Below are 17,512 nucleotides of genomic sequence, written 5' to 3'. Positions count from 1 at the left end.
ACCGCCATCTAGACTCAAGCTAAGCAGAGCTTGTGTTATGGATGCTAGACGAATGGTGCAAATACTTAGATATTTTTTTTTTGTAAATACATAATACATATATAAAACACTAAACAAGATAAAAACAATAAACAATCATATTCATGACTACAAATGTTTGCACCATGCTAGAAATCGAATCGCGACCATCAGAAGTAAACCCACTAGACCACTGAGACCTAATAATTTTATTCGAAAAAAGATTATTTCTATTTCTAAATTGATATTTTATTTTATAGAGAATGTCATTTTCGAAGCGACTATATATTTAAACTCAAAATAGAAACTCTCAAACTGCAAATTACGGCCGTGAAACAATTTCTAATGATAGTGAACTGTACGCGGCGCACTGGTATACCCAAATGGGTACCAAACCACATTTATGTACTCGCATTTCACTTTCACCTTTCTACCTGTATAGGTAGGCTTCGCAGGAAGTTTCGAAAATACTGGTTTTTTAATTATTTTTTTTAATGTGCAAACATTTTTAATGGACGTTAATGGAATGATGCTCCCGCCTGCGCTGATAGTTTACGCTGGCGGGGCACCAGTGGAGGATGATAAGATGAGCATGAGGTCAGGTCAGTTAGCCCATAATAACAAATTCAAGAGGAATGTATCTTTTAACGGATGATAATGGAATGGTGCACCCGCTTCGCTAATAGTTTACGCTGGCGGGGCACCAGTGGAGGATGATAAGATGAGCATGAGGTCAGGTCAGTTAGCACATAATAACAAATTCCCGAGGAATGTATCTTTTAACGGATGATAATGGAATGGTGCACCCGCTTCGCTAATAGTTTACGCTGGCGGGGCACCAGTGGAGGATGATAAGATGAGCATGAGGTCAGGTCAGTTAGCACATAATAACAAATTCCCGAGGAATGTATCTTTTAACGGATGATAATGGAATGGTGCACCCGCTTCGCTAATAGTTTACGCTGGCGGGGCACCAGTGGAGGATGATAAGATGAGCATGAGGTCAGGTCAGTTAGCCCATAATAACAAATTCAAGAGGAATGTATCTTTTAACGGATGATAATGGAATGGTGCACCCGCTTCGCTAATAGTTTACGCTGGCGGGGCACCAGTGGAGGATGATAAGATGAGCATGAGGTCAGGTCAGTTAGCACATAATAACAAATTCCCGAGGAATGTATCTTTTAACGGATGATAATGGAATGGTGCACCCGCTTCGCTAATAGTTTACGCTGGCGGGGCACCAGTGGAGGATGATAAGATGAGCATGAGGTCAGGTCAGTTAGCACATAATAACAAATTCCCGAGGAATGTATCTTTTAACGGATGATAATGGAATGGTGCACCCGCTTCGCTAATAGTTTACGCTGGCGGGGCACCAGTGGAGGATGATAAGAAGAGCATGAGGTCAGGTCAGTTACCCCATAATAACAAATTCCCGAGGGATTTAACTTTTAACGGATGATAATGTAAAGGTGCACCCGTTTCGCTAATAGTTTACGCTGGCGGGGCACCAGTGGAGGATGATATGATGAGATCAGACCAGTTAATCCCTCGTCCAAAAATCTACAAATATTACCAAGCTGAAGAGGAGACGCCACCTCACATCCTATGTGGTTGTAGCCCACTCATGCATAAATGAAATATCTGCTTTGGAAAGTTTACACTCTATCCTGAGGAGATAAAAACCATCGCTCCTAAGAATATCCTGCAATTCTTGTCCCAAGACAGTCCTGACAGATCTAGGTAGCAAACTTTGAAAAACAGATAGCATAATAGATCTATGTAGGTAGCTGTTCTACAGGGTAGACCTGTACAACCCTGTAGCACCTAAAAATATCCCTAACCCTTCTATTAAAAAAATAGTCCATCGTGGCAAATTAACCAGGAATTTGTCATGATGGTATCCAGGGGAAACTACGTGGAGGCCACTTGACATGGTACATTGCTAGCTATAAGTTTATTAGTCCACATTTCTAACTATCCCTTTCCCAAAAATATTAGGGTTGCCATGACCGTCACACGACGACATCATATTTTATTTATTCATTTATTTCAGGCTACTAATGGCGTATATTATGAATACCTTATAGACTCAGGACAATTCACACAGCGCCATCTAGATCCAAGTTAAGCTATCTAAAGCTTGTGTTATGGGTACTAGATAACTGATACATATACATAGATATTTTTTTGTAAATACATACATATTACACATAGAAAACACCCAGACCGATACATACAATCATACTCATGAATACAAATGTTTGTGCCGTGCGAGAAATCGAACCCTGGACCATCAGAAGTAAAGCGGAGTGCTAGACTGCTAGACCACCGAGGTCTAATCTCAAAACTAACATAGATATCTCGTCGTCTAAACTCAAGACTAACATACATATGTAATAATAATATAAATATAAATTGTCTATATGGTCACGGCACTGACGACGGCAATCTGCCACGGTAGCGCCGATACACCACACCCTTCGGCCAGTAGTCCTCCTTCATGACGGTGGGCAGCAAGTTGGTGGGGACCCGGGCCACGAACGCTTTGAAGCTCGCGTTGTGGCTCGATGCCAACTGCGTCACCCTCAATATCAGGTCACTTCTGGTCTGTATGTAGTCGACAATGTCCTGATCCTTGGTGTCGTAGTGTAGACGGGACAGGCACTTTACTATGAAATAGAAATAGAAGTAGAAATAATCTTTATTCAAATAAACTCATTACAAGCACTTTTGAATAGTCATATTTTGATTCTACCACTCATTCGGAATGCAGATTCATCACAAGAAGAATGAGCAAGAAACTTGTATGTTGATCTTTTTAATAGATGCTTTTTTTATATAAATAATTACAGTATAACAAGTAAGAGGCATGCGATAATCAACATAAAAGTCGCTACGCACTCATTATTAATGTAATCAGATAATATTGTCAGTGCTATAGATTTAAAGTTTTTCTATAAAAACATTATTATCGTTAACGAATTCTTCAATTTTATAGTAAGCTTTTTTACAAAGGAACTGTTTTATTTGACATTTAAATTTTTTTTCTGGCAGATTTATAACAGACTCTGGTATTTTATTGTAAAACCTTACGCAATTGCCATAAAACGAATTACTAACTTTAGCCAAACGACATTTAGGTAAAATCAGTTTGTTATTGTTACGTAAGCTTTTATTAGTGCAATCACTAACTCTTTTGAAACTGTCTATATTCCTTCTGACATAGATGATATTTTCATAAATGTATTGAGAAGCTATGAATAGAATAGTATAGAAAATCCTTTATTTAAATAAATTTATAAGTGCTTAACTTTTAAATAGTCCTAACAATTTTTTTTATCTACCGCTCATTCGGAAAGCTGTCTCATCACAAGAAGAACAAGCAAGAAACTTGCGTGTTGCTCTTTTAAATAATCATTGTAAGTTCACATTTTTCAAGTCGACACGTGTGAATACAAACTACCAACTAGCACTATTTGATTAGGGTCAAATATAAATCTAAATATATATAACTCAAATGTGTGAAAGATGATATGAATAAAAGAAGAGTATGTTTAGATATGACGATTGATAGAGATCAGTGGAAGAGAATGACATACTGCGCCGACCCTAAATAATGGGATAAAGGCAAGGCAATGATGATATATAACTCAATCATAGGTGACTGACGTAGTGATCTATCAACGCACAGCCCAAACCACTGGACGCATCAGGCTGAAATTTGGCATGCAGGTAGATGTTATGACATCCTAATCCTAAAGATAGGATTTTGATTAATTCTACCCCCCAAGGGATAAAATAGGGGATGAAGGTTTGCATGAAACTTTGTCAATTTTAAACCGATCGGGCTGAGACTTTGCATGCATAAAGCTACTATGACGTAGGCATCCCCTAAGAAAGGATTTTGATAAATTCCACCCCTAATACATTTTTTCCTTCTTATTATTATATTATAATAAATTTTCTCCTTCCAGCAATGGTATTTCCGAACCGATACGATATTGTAACCTTCAAGAAAAGAGCTTATTCCTTTTTAAAAGGCCGACAACGTACTTGCATTTCCCCTGGTGTTGCGGGTACTCATGGGCGGCGGTAATCACTTACCATCAGGTGAGTCGCATGCTCATTTGTACCCTGTGTTATAAAAAAAAAATAAACGCAAGCGAAGCCGCAGGCATAAGCTAGTACACAATAAGATTAATCAGTCAATCATAGTCAGTGTAGCAGCAAGCAGCAGGACCTTGGGCCTATGGGTGCAGTGCCAGTGGTTCAGATTGGAAATGATAACAATATACTGTTCATATTTGATGTTACCACTCTACATTAACTAATTTTATTCATGTTAAAATAGCCACTTTCTATTAAGTAGGCCTAAGCTTTCCAATTACATAAAAAAAAACCATTCGACCTCTATTCAATATTACAATTCGATCGCTCTAATAAGTCAGTACCGTTTTATACATTCTACTGCTTACCCCTAACCTAAGCCTACTTGTGGTCTTCAAGATAAAACCTGATTAACTCGTTAATGTACTTTTTGATTGTTAAATTACTTTTTTTATTGCTATGCCTAAAGATATGCGAACCATTTTGAATTAGATGTAGTTGGTACTTACTTAATAGGTACTTTTGCTTTCTAATTGTTTATCTATGTGGATAGATCTATTAAACAAGGTACATAATATTGTATTTCTTTTACGTGCGTAATAAATAATTTATTATTTTCTCATAAATTTTTTCGAAGTTCTTTGGTATTGTAGTTTAGAGTTACGGATCATACTGACCAATGAATTCTAATATGTTTATGAAATTTGGAACACATATTTATCTCGCAAGTCTCAATATATGAACCAAATTTGACAAGTTTATGTGAAAAAGTTTTTGAGTTATGAGGGGGTCAAAAGTGGCTCCAAATGGTTCATGTAAATGTACACACGATGCTGCTCGCCAGTTCTCTTACTTGAAACTCGGCTTTGACACGCTACTGCGTGTCTAGATATTTAATTTATAGTTGTTTTGTCTTCCTGCAAATATCTACGTATGATACGACAGGTGTTTAATATTGCTGCTTTCTGCATTGTGATATATGTATTCGACGGTAGATTCAAAACACACAGGCTGTGTTGTAGGGTCGTTGGTATTACGCCTACACTCAGCATATGTTATGAATGTGGATGGTTATAAGGGCAGAGGAAGGCCGAAAAAGAGATGGATGGACTGTGTGAACGATTATATGGTGAGAAAGGGAGTAATTAACGAGATGACTGCGAACAGAGATAAATGTAAGAGAAAAACATATAACGCCGACCACAAATAAATGGGATAAGGAAGAAGCAGATGATGGACTCACCAGTCATTTCAGAGATTAGCCGGAACAAACAGACAGACAGACAAAAATTGTAAAAAATGTTATTTTAGTGTATGTACCGTATTTATATTCATACGCATGTAGTAAAAAATATTCATATGCAAGTAGTTATTTCAATATTACAAACAGACACTCTAATTTTATTTATATGAATAAATTTCTATTGAAATCTACATTATAAATATTAAAATGTAGATTATAAATTCGTGTCAGCGCCCGACTGAACTTTCGGTTTCAGTTTCAGTCAGTTTTGTTGCGTCAGTCGATAGCATTTATTAATAAAGTTGAGTCCTTTTGCCTTTCCCTGAAAAGGAAAAAACCGAACCAAAATAAAAACTTAAATTAATATTTAAAGCAAAAACTTTGTACCCCTTTTAAAACAATTGCGCGGACGAGTATGAAATTTCACACACTAGTTCATTAGCTGTGCCCGCGGTTTCCCGCATAAGATTTATAATATATATCTAATGTACTAGAATTTTTATTTATTTATTAACACTTTATTGCACCAGAGAGACAAACAATTGTACAAAGAACAAACAAATAATAAGTAATAAGGTACAAAAGGCGTCTTATCGCTTAAGTAATCTCTTCCAGACAAACTTTAGGTAACGTAGAGGAGAGAAGACAGAAAGTGGTAGATGGCGCAAAAATGTATTAGAGAAATAAAAAAGGCATACTACTATAAAACTACTGTAATAAAAAAAAAATTTAGGGGTGGAGTACCCCTAACATTTAGGGGGATGAAAAATAGATGTTGGCCGATTCTCTGACCTACTCAATACGCTCACAAAATTTCATGAGAATCGGTCAAGCCGTTTCGGAGGTGTATGGGAACGAAAACTGTGACACGAGAATTTTATATATAAGATATTTTTAAATTATAGCATATATGATAGCTTTTAGCTTCAAAAATTTTTTCATACAAATTTTTCATCCCCACTTTCAACCCCTTACAACCCTTTTGTCGCATTCAAAAGTAGCCTATGTCCTTTCTCAGGGTCCAGACTATCTGTGTACCAAATTTCATTTAAATCGGTTCTGTAGTTTTGACGTGAAAGCGAGACAGACAGACAGACAGAGTTACTTTCGCATTTATAATATTAGTAAGGAAGTAAGGATGTTACTGTAAAGTTTCAAAATCCGTTCAGTAGTTTTTGCGTGAAAGACCAACAAACACCCATCCATCTTTCAAACCAAAGTCACAAACTATTATATAGCGTTTATAATATAAATAAGATTTAACTGAAGTTGGTTATTCTAGATAATTGAATTATATAGATCGGCAAGACATCTTTGTTAAACCTCTTCAAGAAAGGAAGGTCCAATCGATTTATTACGTTACGTTACGCGTTATTTTTGCCAATTGTGAATCGATTTTCGATGATTCTTTTTGTAAACTATTGAGTTTATTTCGTTGTTAATTCGATACATGTTTCGTCACGATTTATTATCTGTTTTTTTGTGGAAATAATGTATTTGTTAACTCTTTATCCATCTATATTAGTATTATAAATCTTGGGTTTCGGTTGTGTAGCTGTTTAAACACCGTCTTAATTCAAACAGTCGCGGGTTCGATTCCGCGCACATACAAACTTTTGTATTCATGAGTATGATTATTTGTACGGATGTAGATGTTTTTTTATTTATATTATGTATATATAGATATGGTTACAAAAATAAAGATGTATTTATATCAGTTGTCTAGTACCCATAACACAAGCATTGCTTAGCTTGGGACTAGATGGCGCTGTGTGAATCATCGTGAGATATTATTATTATTATACCGCCTTAGTTCCGATCGTGGGTTCGATTCCTCGCACGGTACAATCATTTTTATTCATGACAATGATTGTTTGTATTGTGCTGTGTATTTCTATGTATGTATTTACAAAAAATACATGTATTAGTAGATTAGTAGACTAGTACTCATAACACAAGCTCTGATTAGCTTGGGACTAGATGGCGCTGTGTTGATTTTTTTTTGTAACACAGGGGACAAACGAGCATGCAGCTCACCTGATGGTAAGTGATTACTGCCGCCCATGAGCACCCGCAACACCAGGGGAATTGCAAGTACTTTGTCGGCCTTTTAAAAAGGAATAAGCTCTTTTCTTGAAGGTTTCAATATCGTATCGGTTCGGAAATACCATTGCTGGAAGGTGATTCCACAATGTGGTTGTGGGAGGCATAAAGTTTCTAGAAAACCGCACTGTGGAAGACGGAGAAGTGTATAATAATAATAATATTCATCCAGATGATCAGGATGGTATTTCAGTTTCTGGCGGGTGGTACGGTGGTGAAACTCAGCAGCTGGTATTAATCCGAACAATTCCTCAGAACACTCCACGTGATATATGCGGTAGAAAATGCACAGAGGTGCAATATCACGCCGCAAAGCCAATGGGTCGAGTCTGTCATATAGACGTTGATTACCAATGATTCTGGCTGCTCGGTTCTGAATGCGGTCAAATGGAAGTAGCTGGTATTGTAGTGCTCCCGCCCAGAGGTGAGAACAGTATTCCATATGCGGCCGGATCTGCGCCTTGTATAATTGCAAGCGATGGGCCGCCGTGAAATACCGTCTCACTCTACTGAGCACACCAAGCTTTTTCGAGGCTATTTTAGCCTTGTCCTCCAAATGACCGCAAAACTGAACGTCACTGGATATATCAACGCCAAGGACCTCGAGATTTGGCGTCACATCAAGGAGAGTGTCTTGAAACTGAGGAGATACGATAAATGGATTCTTTTTAGCGGTAAAGTAAATTGACCAGGGTTGTTATTATTATTTATTATTATTACTATTACGAGAATTGTATCGTATGCTTGCGTAGTGCCACCTAGGTACTTAGTATAAAAAAAACTAAGTACAGAACTCTAATAACTACAACAACATCATATAGCAAGTCATATGTTTAATTAAATAGATTGAAGATTTACGTCCAATATATATGTATGTATATAGATATATATGTCAATTATAATATTGAATGAAACTAATTTTAAATTGATTGACTGATTGGTTGAAGTTCATGTGTATGAACGAAACTGGTTCAAGGCATAGGGTTGTCAAAAACGCTTAGACCCGTAATAAATTTCTCGTGTCACAATGTTAGTTAATATACTCCTCCGAAATGGCCTGACCGATTTATATAATAATAATAATAATAATAATAATAATAAATCTGCCGGGGGTATGTTGCCATCTCCTCTCCTTGAGAGGAGAAAAGCTAAAAGCTAAAACTAGTAACGCTGAATGTGACTGAAATTTTAATGCATATTCAGTGGGTCTGAGTATCGGCTACTATCTACTACTACTACTACGTGTCACAATGTTAGTTAATATACTGCTCCGAAATGGCCTGACCGATTTATATGAAATTTTATTGCATATTCAGTGGGTCTGAGTATCGGCTACTATCTACTACTACTACTACGTGTCACAATGTTAGTTAATATACTCCTCCGAAATGGCCTGACCGATTTATATGAAATTTTATTGCATATTCAGTGGGTCTGAGTATCGGCTACTATCTACTACTACTACTACGTGTCACAATGTTAGTTAATATACTCCTCCGAAATGGCCTGACCGATTTATATGAAATTTTATTGCATATTCAGTAGGTCTGAGTATCGGCTACTATCTATTTTAATGTATATGTATGTTTTATATGTATGTTTAATTTATTTTTTATTAAAATAAAAAATAAATTAAACATACATATAACCCTCAATTTTCACCCTTCTACTATTAACACCTATTTTTAAATAGCTATTTTCATTTATATGACAAAACAACGATTGTGGGGTCAGTTAGTAATATATGTATATATATATATATATATATATAATATCTCAGGACAATTAACACAGAGCCATCCAGTCCCAAGTTAAGCAGAGCTTATGTTATGGGTACCAGACAACTGATATAAATATACAGATACTATTTTTTTGTAAATATATACGTAGACAACACCCAGATCGATACTAACAATCATATGCATAAATACAAATGTTTGTACCGTGCGAGGAATCGAACAGGCGACCATTGGAAGTAATCCGCTAGACCACTGAGACCGTCAAATACTGCAGTGCTTCTGTAGCCCAGACTCACTTGTAGGATATTAAGGGTGGAAGCCACTTCTCATCCGTATGCTGGCATCCCTAAACATACATTTCAAGGTTCCAGAGATATCAATCACATGCAATTAGGAACGTAACACACGCAAAATTATATTACACTTGAGTGAAAGTGATTAGTACATAGTAGCAACTAGTATGTAACGAACGAAACTAGTTCTTGTTATCCAAAACGATTATTAGTTACAAGGTAGGCTTTGCTGAAACTGTTGTTAAACATTGATAATTACGAAATCTAATCGATATATAGTATCGATAGGTCCTGTGAAACATTATTTACAATACACATCCAGAATTTAATAAACAACAAGGCGCTTGCATTTGTAATAATAGTAATAATTACCCTGGACATTTCACACAGCGCCATCTAGTCCCAAACTAAGCAGAGCTTGTGTACCGTATAGTATATAAGGTACTAAACAACTGATATAAATAAATACTTAGATATTTTTATATATTACAGTCATGAACTAAATAACTATTTGTTAATTGATTGATTGTTACAAGGTATTACATGAACTTATACATAGTAGCAACTAGTATGTAACGAACGAAACTATATCTGGTTATCGAACCGATTATTAGTTACCATTTGGAGTTTGCAGATTATTTTGACTGATTGCATTGAAAATTAATATCTAATTGATAGCGATCCATATATCTTTCTAATAAGTCCTGTATAAACTTATTTAGAATACTCATTCATAGTTCAATATACAATAAGTCGCTTGCATTTGTAATAATAGTACTAATATCTCAGGACAATGCACACAGCGCCATCTAGTCCCAAACTAAGCAGAGCTTGTGTTATAAGTCCAAGACAACTGATATAAATACTTAAATACATTTTAATTTTGTTAATACATATATAATATACTTAGAAACCCCCCGGATTAATACAAACAATAATACTCATGAATACAAATGTTTGTACCGCGCGACGAATCGAACCCGCGACCACCTTCTGATAGTCTACGGAGAATTGTGCAACAAAATGTATATAAATAACCGTGGACAACTAACACAGCGCCATCTAGTCCCACGGTTAGCAGAGCTTGTGTTATGGGTACTAGACAACTTAGATATTTTTTATATAAACATACATATTACAGTCATGAACTAAAAAACTTTTTGTTGATTGATTGTTTCAAGTTCATATAATATGAGCAGAACTAGTTCAACGCTAACACGCATCTATTAGTTCATATCATATGAACGGAACTACTTAATAGTCGAACTATTTCAAGGTCCCACAGATACCAATCTCATGCAATTAAGAACGTAACACACGCAAAACTACATTACACTTGAGTGAAAGTGATTATCAGTACATAGTAGCAACTAGTATGTAACGAACGAAACTAGTTCTTGTAATCGAAACCGATTATTAGTTACCATTTGGGGTTAGCGGAAACTGTTACTGACACTTTCAATTTGATGAATAGAATAAAAAAATTCTTTATTCAAAAAAACTTAAATTTCAGCACTTTTGAATATTTAAAATATAAATATTTTTTGTAATCTACCGTTTATTCAGAAAACTGTCTCATGGCAAGAAAAACGAGCAAGAAACTTATTTGTTGCTCTTTTAAATAATAACTTTTTGGAGTTAGGGCATGCGTCAGGCCCTCGCTGTAACCAGCCTTTTCGCGGGAAATGACCGACCTTTCAAAACTCTATCTACGAAAAAAAATATCTATGTATTTTTATCAGTTATCTAGTACCCATAACACAAAGTTCAGCTAGCTTAACTTGGGTCTAGATGGCGCTGTGTGAATTGTCCTGAGATTATTATTATTACTATCATATATATATTCGAAAATGTAATTGCAGAAGAAAGTGAAACATGTTATTTATTCTAAAAAACTTTGTTACATTTACCTCACAAACAATGAATTTGAATTTGAAGTAATACAAATATAGAAATATATATTTGTTTTGTATTTGTATTAATTAGTGCTCGAAATTCGATTATAATTAATTTAAATTATAACTTTCAACGTTATTAAGGTTCTATTATCAAAAATTATAGACAAATTCTATTAAAGACAAACAACATTAATCTATTCTCAACTTGACCACAGACTTTAATAATAAACAAAAGAGTATATACGCGTGTTTGACACACGCGTATATACACGGTATGTATGTTTTTTTATTGATTTAATGTATTTTTAGGCATAATTTAAAAAAGATATTATCATTTTGCATTCCGTCTCTATATAAACTATAAGTGTGCAATTATCTTAAGTATTACATTTATTTATTTACACTGTAATACAGGCTAGCCTTATGCTAACGATACATACATACGAAATACTATAAACTTTCGACACGAACAAACTTACTCGGACCTCCCGTCACATATATATTAACTAAACTGAAATATGAAAATGTTTCTAAACGCAATAATTTTACAATAATTATATTTTTACAATTATTAAACTCCTAAAACGACTATTTATTACCAAGTTAATTTCATAACAGAAGTATCTTTCAGATATATGCATCTAAATGTATATCTTAAAAAGAGGTACAAAGGTTAGCTTCAAATATTAATTTATTAATAAATGCTATTGACTGACGCAACTAAACTGACTGAAACTGAAACCGAAAGTTCAGTTGGGCGCTGACACGAATTTATAATCTACATTTTAATAACATTAACCAGTGAAAGTGATTATGCACAGAGTAAAAACTATACAGAGACTACTCTATAGTTTAATATGCGCACAGATTAATATTCATACCATTTAAAAAAGGCAGTACACAATTCCAGGATATTTATAGAATAGAATAGAATAACATTTATTACATCACACATCACAACACAATAAAAACGATTATATTTAAGAGTGCTTTTTAAGGAAGAATATGCTCTTTTCTTATGATGATTCTTTTTAAACGATGTTTACTAAGTGTCATAAAATTCTACAAAAATCTAGTACTAAAGATTTTATAATCTATTTCTATTCTTTCAACGTTTAAAATTACATTTTTGCAACCTACTTCGTTTATATTATTTAACAAAAATTTTTATTCTATTGGACAAAAAAGCATCATCAAAATTGGACCACTATATAAAAACTTATATCCGTTTTAGGCTTTCTAGTATAAATAGAGTACGTTTTGCTACAGTTTTGTATAAAAAACCCATGAATGGCATAAAAACTTAATCCATTTTTTTGATGTGCCGCTACCTAACGAGTCCACTACATTATTCTGTATAGCTATGGTTAGCATAGACCAAATAGATAACTTATTTTTTTATTCCGCACGTATTTGGGTGAAGACAAATACGGCCAATTGACCATGGAGTGTTTTTTTAAAGAAAACCAGTTCTAAATTGAAACTATCAATTTCAAAAATCGACAGTAGTTAGTTAATTTTTCTTTTTGTTAATCGATAATGGTGCACCCGCCTGCGCTAACGGTTTAGGCTGGCGGGGCACCAGTGGAGGATGATAAGATGAGCATGAGGTCAGGTTAATTGTAGTAATTAACTTGACCTCATGCTCATCTCATATCGGGGCAATATCACTATAAAAAAAACAGTGGAGGATGATAAGATGAACATGAAGTCAGGTCAGATAGAACATCGTGGCAAATACACTATAAAAAATCGTTTTAAGTTACATTATTAAAGATAACTCAATAATTACCTATCAGAACTTAATCAAATTTATATTCCATATGAAAAGCATCGGTTTTCTATATAATAATAATATCTTACGATAATACACACAGCGCCATCTAGTCCCAAGCCAAAAACTTATGTTATGGGTAGAATTGATATAAATACATAGATACATTTTTTTGTATATACATAATATACATAAAAAAACATCCAGACCGATACAAACAATCACACTCATCAATACACATATTTGTACCGTGCGAGGAATCGAACCCGCGACCAGCAACGCCTTACTTCCAGGTGTGCTAGACCGTTAGATCACCCGTCAATAAAATAATATTTAACTAAAATTCTGAGGTATGACATATAAAAAAATGTTGTGGAATAAATTAGCGCCTCGTTTTTTGAAGTCGGTTGAAAGTAAGATCGCAGCATCCAAGCCGCTGAGATCGTTGTCTAAGTATTCAATATAAGTTCATGTAGTTAGCTATAAAAACTGGATCACTGTCACTCGGTCACTTATATTTGTGTTACGTCAGTTTTTTTTTTCAACTTTTTAAACGTTAGCACCACGTCATTTGTGAATGACCGCCGGTAATGGCAAAGTAGGTTGCCATTTCGTTAGACTGCTATATATTACACAAATAAGACATGTAATTGATTATTTTATTGGAATGATTATAATTGATGACAACTGTGAAATAATTTACTTGATACTTACGTATTTATTTATTTAAAAACTTATCGGAACAAAAGACGACATCTCTAATTGACAAACAAGCCGGAAGAAGGAAGGTCAAGGTGAAAAATCGCAGATAATATAAAAACAGAGAACATGTAAAAGTTGTACAGAGTACAGTACAGTACAGTTTTAGGAATGGGACCTAGAATATACAATAACTAGCTGTACCCGCGACTTCGTCCGCATGGAATTTAACTTTATTTTTCTAAAATAAAGTAGCCTAAAGAACTAACAATTATTTTGTTCGTCTTAATTTATTCGTTCCATTAGGTACTGATCAAACTACATAATACATTTACATCCTGCATCATCCCATATTTTATCCCCATGGGGGTTGAATTTATCAAAATCCTATTTAAGTGAACGTCTTCATCAAAGTAGCTCCAATTTTTTATTTTAGTTCAATCAGTCGAAAATCTAAGAAGATTTATACAAACTTTCATTCCCTATTTTGTCCCCTTATGGGTGGAATTTATCAAAATCCTTTCTTAGAGGATGCCTACGTCATAGTAGCTTTATGCATGCACTCTGCAACGCACAGCCTAAACCACTGGACGGATCGCATTGAAATTTGGCATGCAGGTAGAAGTTATGACGTACGCATCCGCTAAGAAAGGATTTTGATTAATTCTAGCCCCAAGGGGATAAAATAGGGGATGAAAGTTTGTATGAAACTTTGTCAATTTCAAACTAATCTAATTACTTTTGAGTAATATCTTACATACTGATAGCTCCCGTGAATATGGAATAATGTTTGTAAGTTTAAAGTATAATAAAAGGAACGACTTACATATATATGATATTAATAAAAAGTTATATTCTTTAGCTACCAATTATAATAAAATAAAATACATTGAATCAAATGATGATAATGAGGGTATCCTTCCACGTAACAGGAAGCTTCTGATAATATCAAATATGATCAACAATAAGTTTCAAAATTCATCTTCACTCAGCTTTCTCAAGTATCATAGTGAAGAATACAACCCTGAAACCCAAAATTTTACAATGCTGCCTCCACTAAGGATGAAGAAATAATAATTTTACATTCTAATGTACAAAGCATGAATAATAAAATAGAAGACATTGAATTATTAACAAACAATATGAATTGTGATGTGATGTGTTTAAGTGAACCTTGGGTGTCCGAGTTGCAAATTAATATAATAAATATTAATAACTTTCAATTAGGGTCATATTTTTGCAGAAGAAAAAATAAGCATGGCGGTGTTGCCATATATGTCAGAAATGAAATGAAATATCGCACTAGAAATGATATAGGACGTTTATCTGAAGAGTTACACTGCGAATTAACAGCAATTGAACTGAAGTCATCAAATACTATAATTGTTTGTATATACCGGGCAAATTATGACATAAATATATTTTACGACACGATTTCTAAAGTTTTAAATAAAATCAGTAAAGAAAATAAACAAATAGTTTTGTTAGGTGACTTCAATTTAGACTTCCAACTTAAAAGTAAACATTTAACAGACTTTAAAATAATACTAAATAATTTCGGCATGAAACACGTTCTTATCAAAGAGCCTACTCGTGTTACAGAATGTACTGCATCTTGTATAGATAATTTTGTAACTAATTTTCATGACAAATCTGTGAAAAGCAGAGTTCTAGACTATAAAATATCAGATCATAATGTTATTAAACTTAGTTATACATGTAAATCAAAACATAATGGTAAAAAGGATGTTAATAATATTTTTATAGGACGTAATTTCTCTAAAAGTAACTGTTATTATTTTCACTATCTAGTAAACACTGACAAACATTTTTATGACGAAGTAGATAATTGTATTGACTCAAACAAAAAAGCTGAGATTTTTATACTTGGATTAAAATATTTTTATGATATCGCTTTCCCTAAGAAGAAAATGTATGTAAGAAAAAACCAATCTAGATGGGAAACCAAAGGAATACTCAAATCAAAGGACACTTTAAATAAACTTGAATTATTACAATGCATTTACCCATCCAATAGACGAAAACAAAAAATCAATAAATTCAAAAAATGTTTAAAAAAAGTAATGGTAACTGCGAAAAAAATACAGATATCATATAAAATTAAACAATCCAATAACAAGATAAAAGAATGCTGGAATATAATTTCTAAGTTGACGCGAAACAATGGAAAACAATTCTCAAAAGGTACGATTGACAAAATTAAAACAGAAAATGGAACAGTTGCTACAAACCCGATTTTAATCGCAAATTTTTTAAATAATTTTTACTGTAATGTTGGAGAAAAAATAAGCAATACTGTAAAGATGGACAAAATAAAATGCACGAAATTTCTATCCATGATAAAAAAACCATGTACATCACTAACTTTTCATGGAATTACTTTACAAGAATTGGAATATATTATGCGCTCTATAAAGTCTAAAAAATCTAAAGATATTTATGACATGGATTATAGAATAATTGAATTAATATTAAATAATGACAAATTAATTAATTTATTACTTATTGTTGTAAATTCATGTATTGACGAAGGAGTATTCCCGGATGTTTTCAAATTTGGTAAGATTATCCCAGTATTCAAAAAAGGTGACGCTGAAGAACCTACAAATTATCGTCCAATATGTATTTTGCCTGTACTTTCTAAAATTATGGAAACAATATTAAAGAAATATATGGTGCAGTATTTCGAGGAAAATAATCTCTTCACAGACAAACAATATGGTTTTAGATCAGGAAGGTCGACAGGTGTGGCAATTACTAACACCATGGAATTTATACTGGAATCTCTTGATAAATCTATGAAATGCGGTAGCATTTTTTGTGACCTCACTAAAGCCTTTGACTGTTTGAGACATGACATATTATTTGATAAATTAGATTACTATGGACTTAGACATAATGCTATTAAAATAATGAAATCATATTTAAATAACAGAAAACAGATAGTATCGTTAAATGACAATACAGTATCAGAAATGCAGAACATTAGTATTGGTATTCCTCAAGGTTCCATCCTTGGACCTATTCTTTTTCTTATATATGTAAACGACCTGCCAGCTAATTTACCAGAAGAGGCGTTTGTAACTTTATTTGCAGATGATACGCATGTAGGAATAAGAAATACAAATAAAACGGAACTAGATAGAATGATGACTAACACTGTAGAAACGCTGCATGAGTGGTTTCAATCGAATGGTATTGTATTAAATGCCGCTAAAAGTATTTTAATGTCTTACTCCACCAGACGTAAGAAGCAAAATTCTGTCTGTTCTGACAACACATATAGTCAAAGTACCACATTTTTAGGATACACTATTGATAGTACAGTAAGTCATGCATCACATATCGAAAGATTATGTAATAAATTAGCATCAGCCAATTATGCTTTGAATAAACTGAAGCAAGTATTATCAAAAAAAGTACTGAAAACTGTGTACTTCGCATATTTTCAGTCTTCATTGTCATATGGTATTACAGTCTGGGGTAATGCAAGTCTCATAGCAAAAGTCCTGAGGCAACAAAAAAGAGCTATCAGAATTATATGCGGAATCCATAGACGCACCTCTGTGAGACCGTATTTCATTGAACAGCGTATAATGACAGTTACATCA

This window comes from Achroia grisella, unplaced genomic scaffold, assembly GCF_030625045.1.
Source record: "Achroia grisella isolate CSIRO2021 unplaced genomic scaffold, CSIRO_AGI_Agris_v1 utg1360, whole genome shotgun sequence".
Classification (NCBI taxonomy): domain Eukaryota; kingdom Metazoa; phylum Arthropoda; class Insecta; order Lepidoptera; family Pyralidae; genus Achroia; species Achroia grisella.
Note: the sequence above shows the minus strand (reverse complement) of the source record.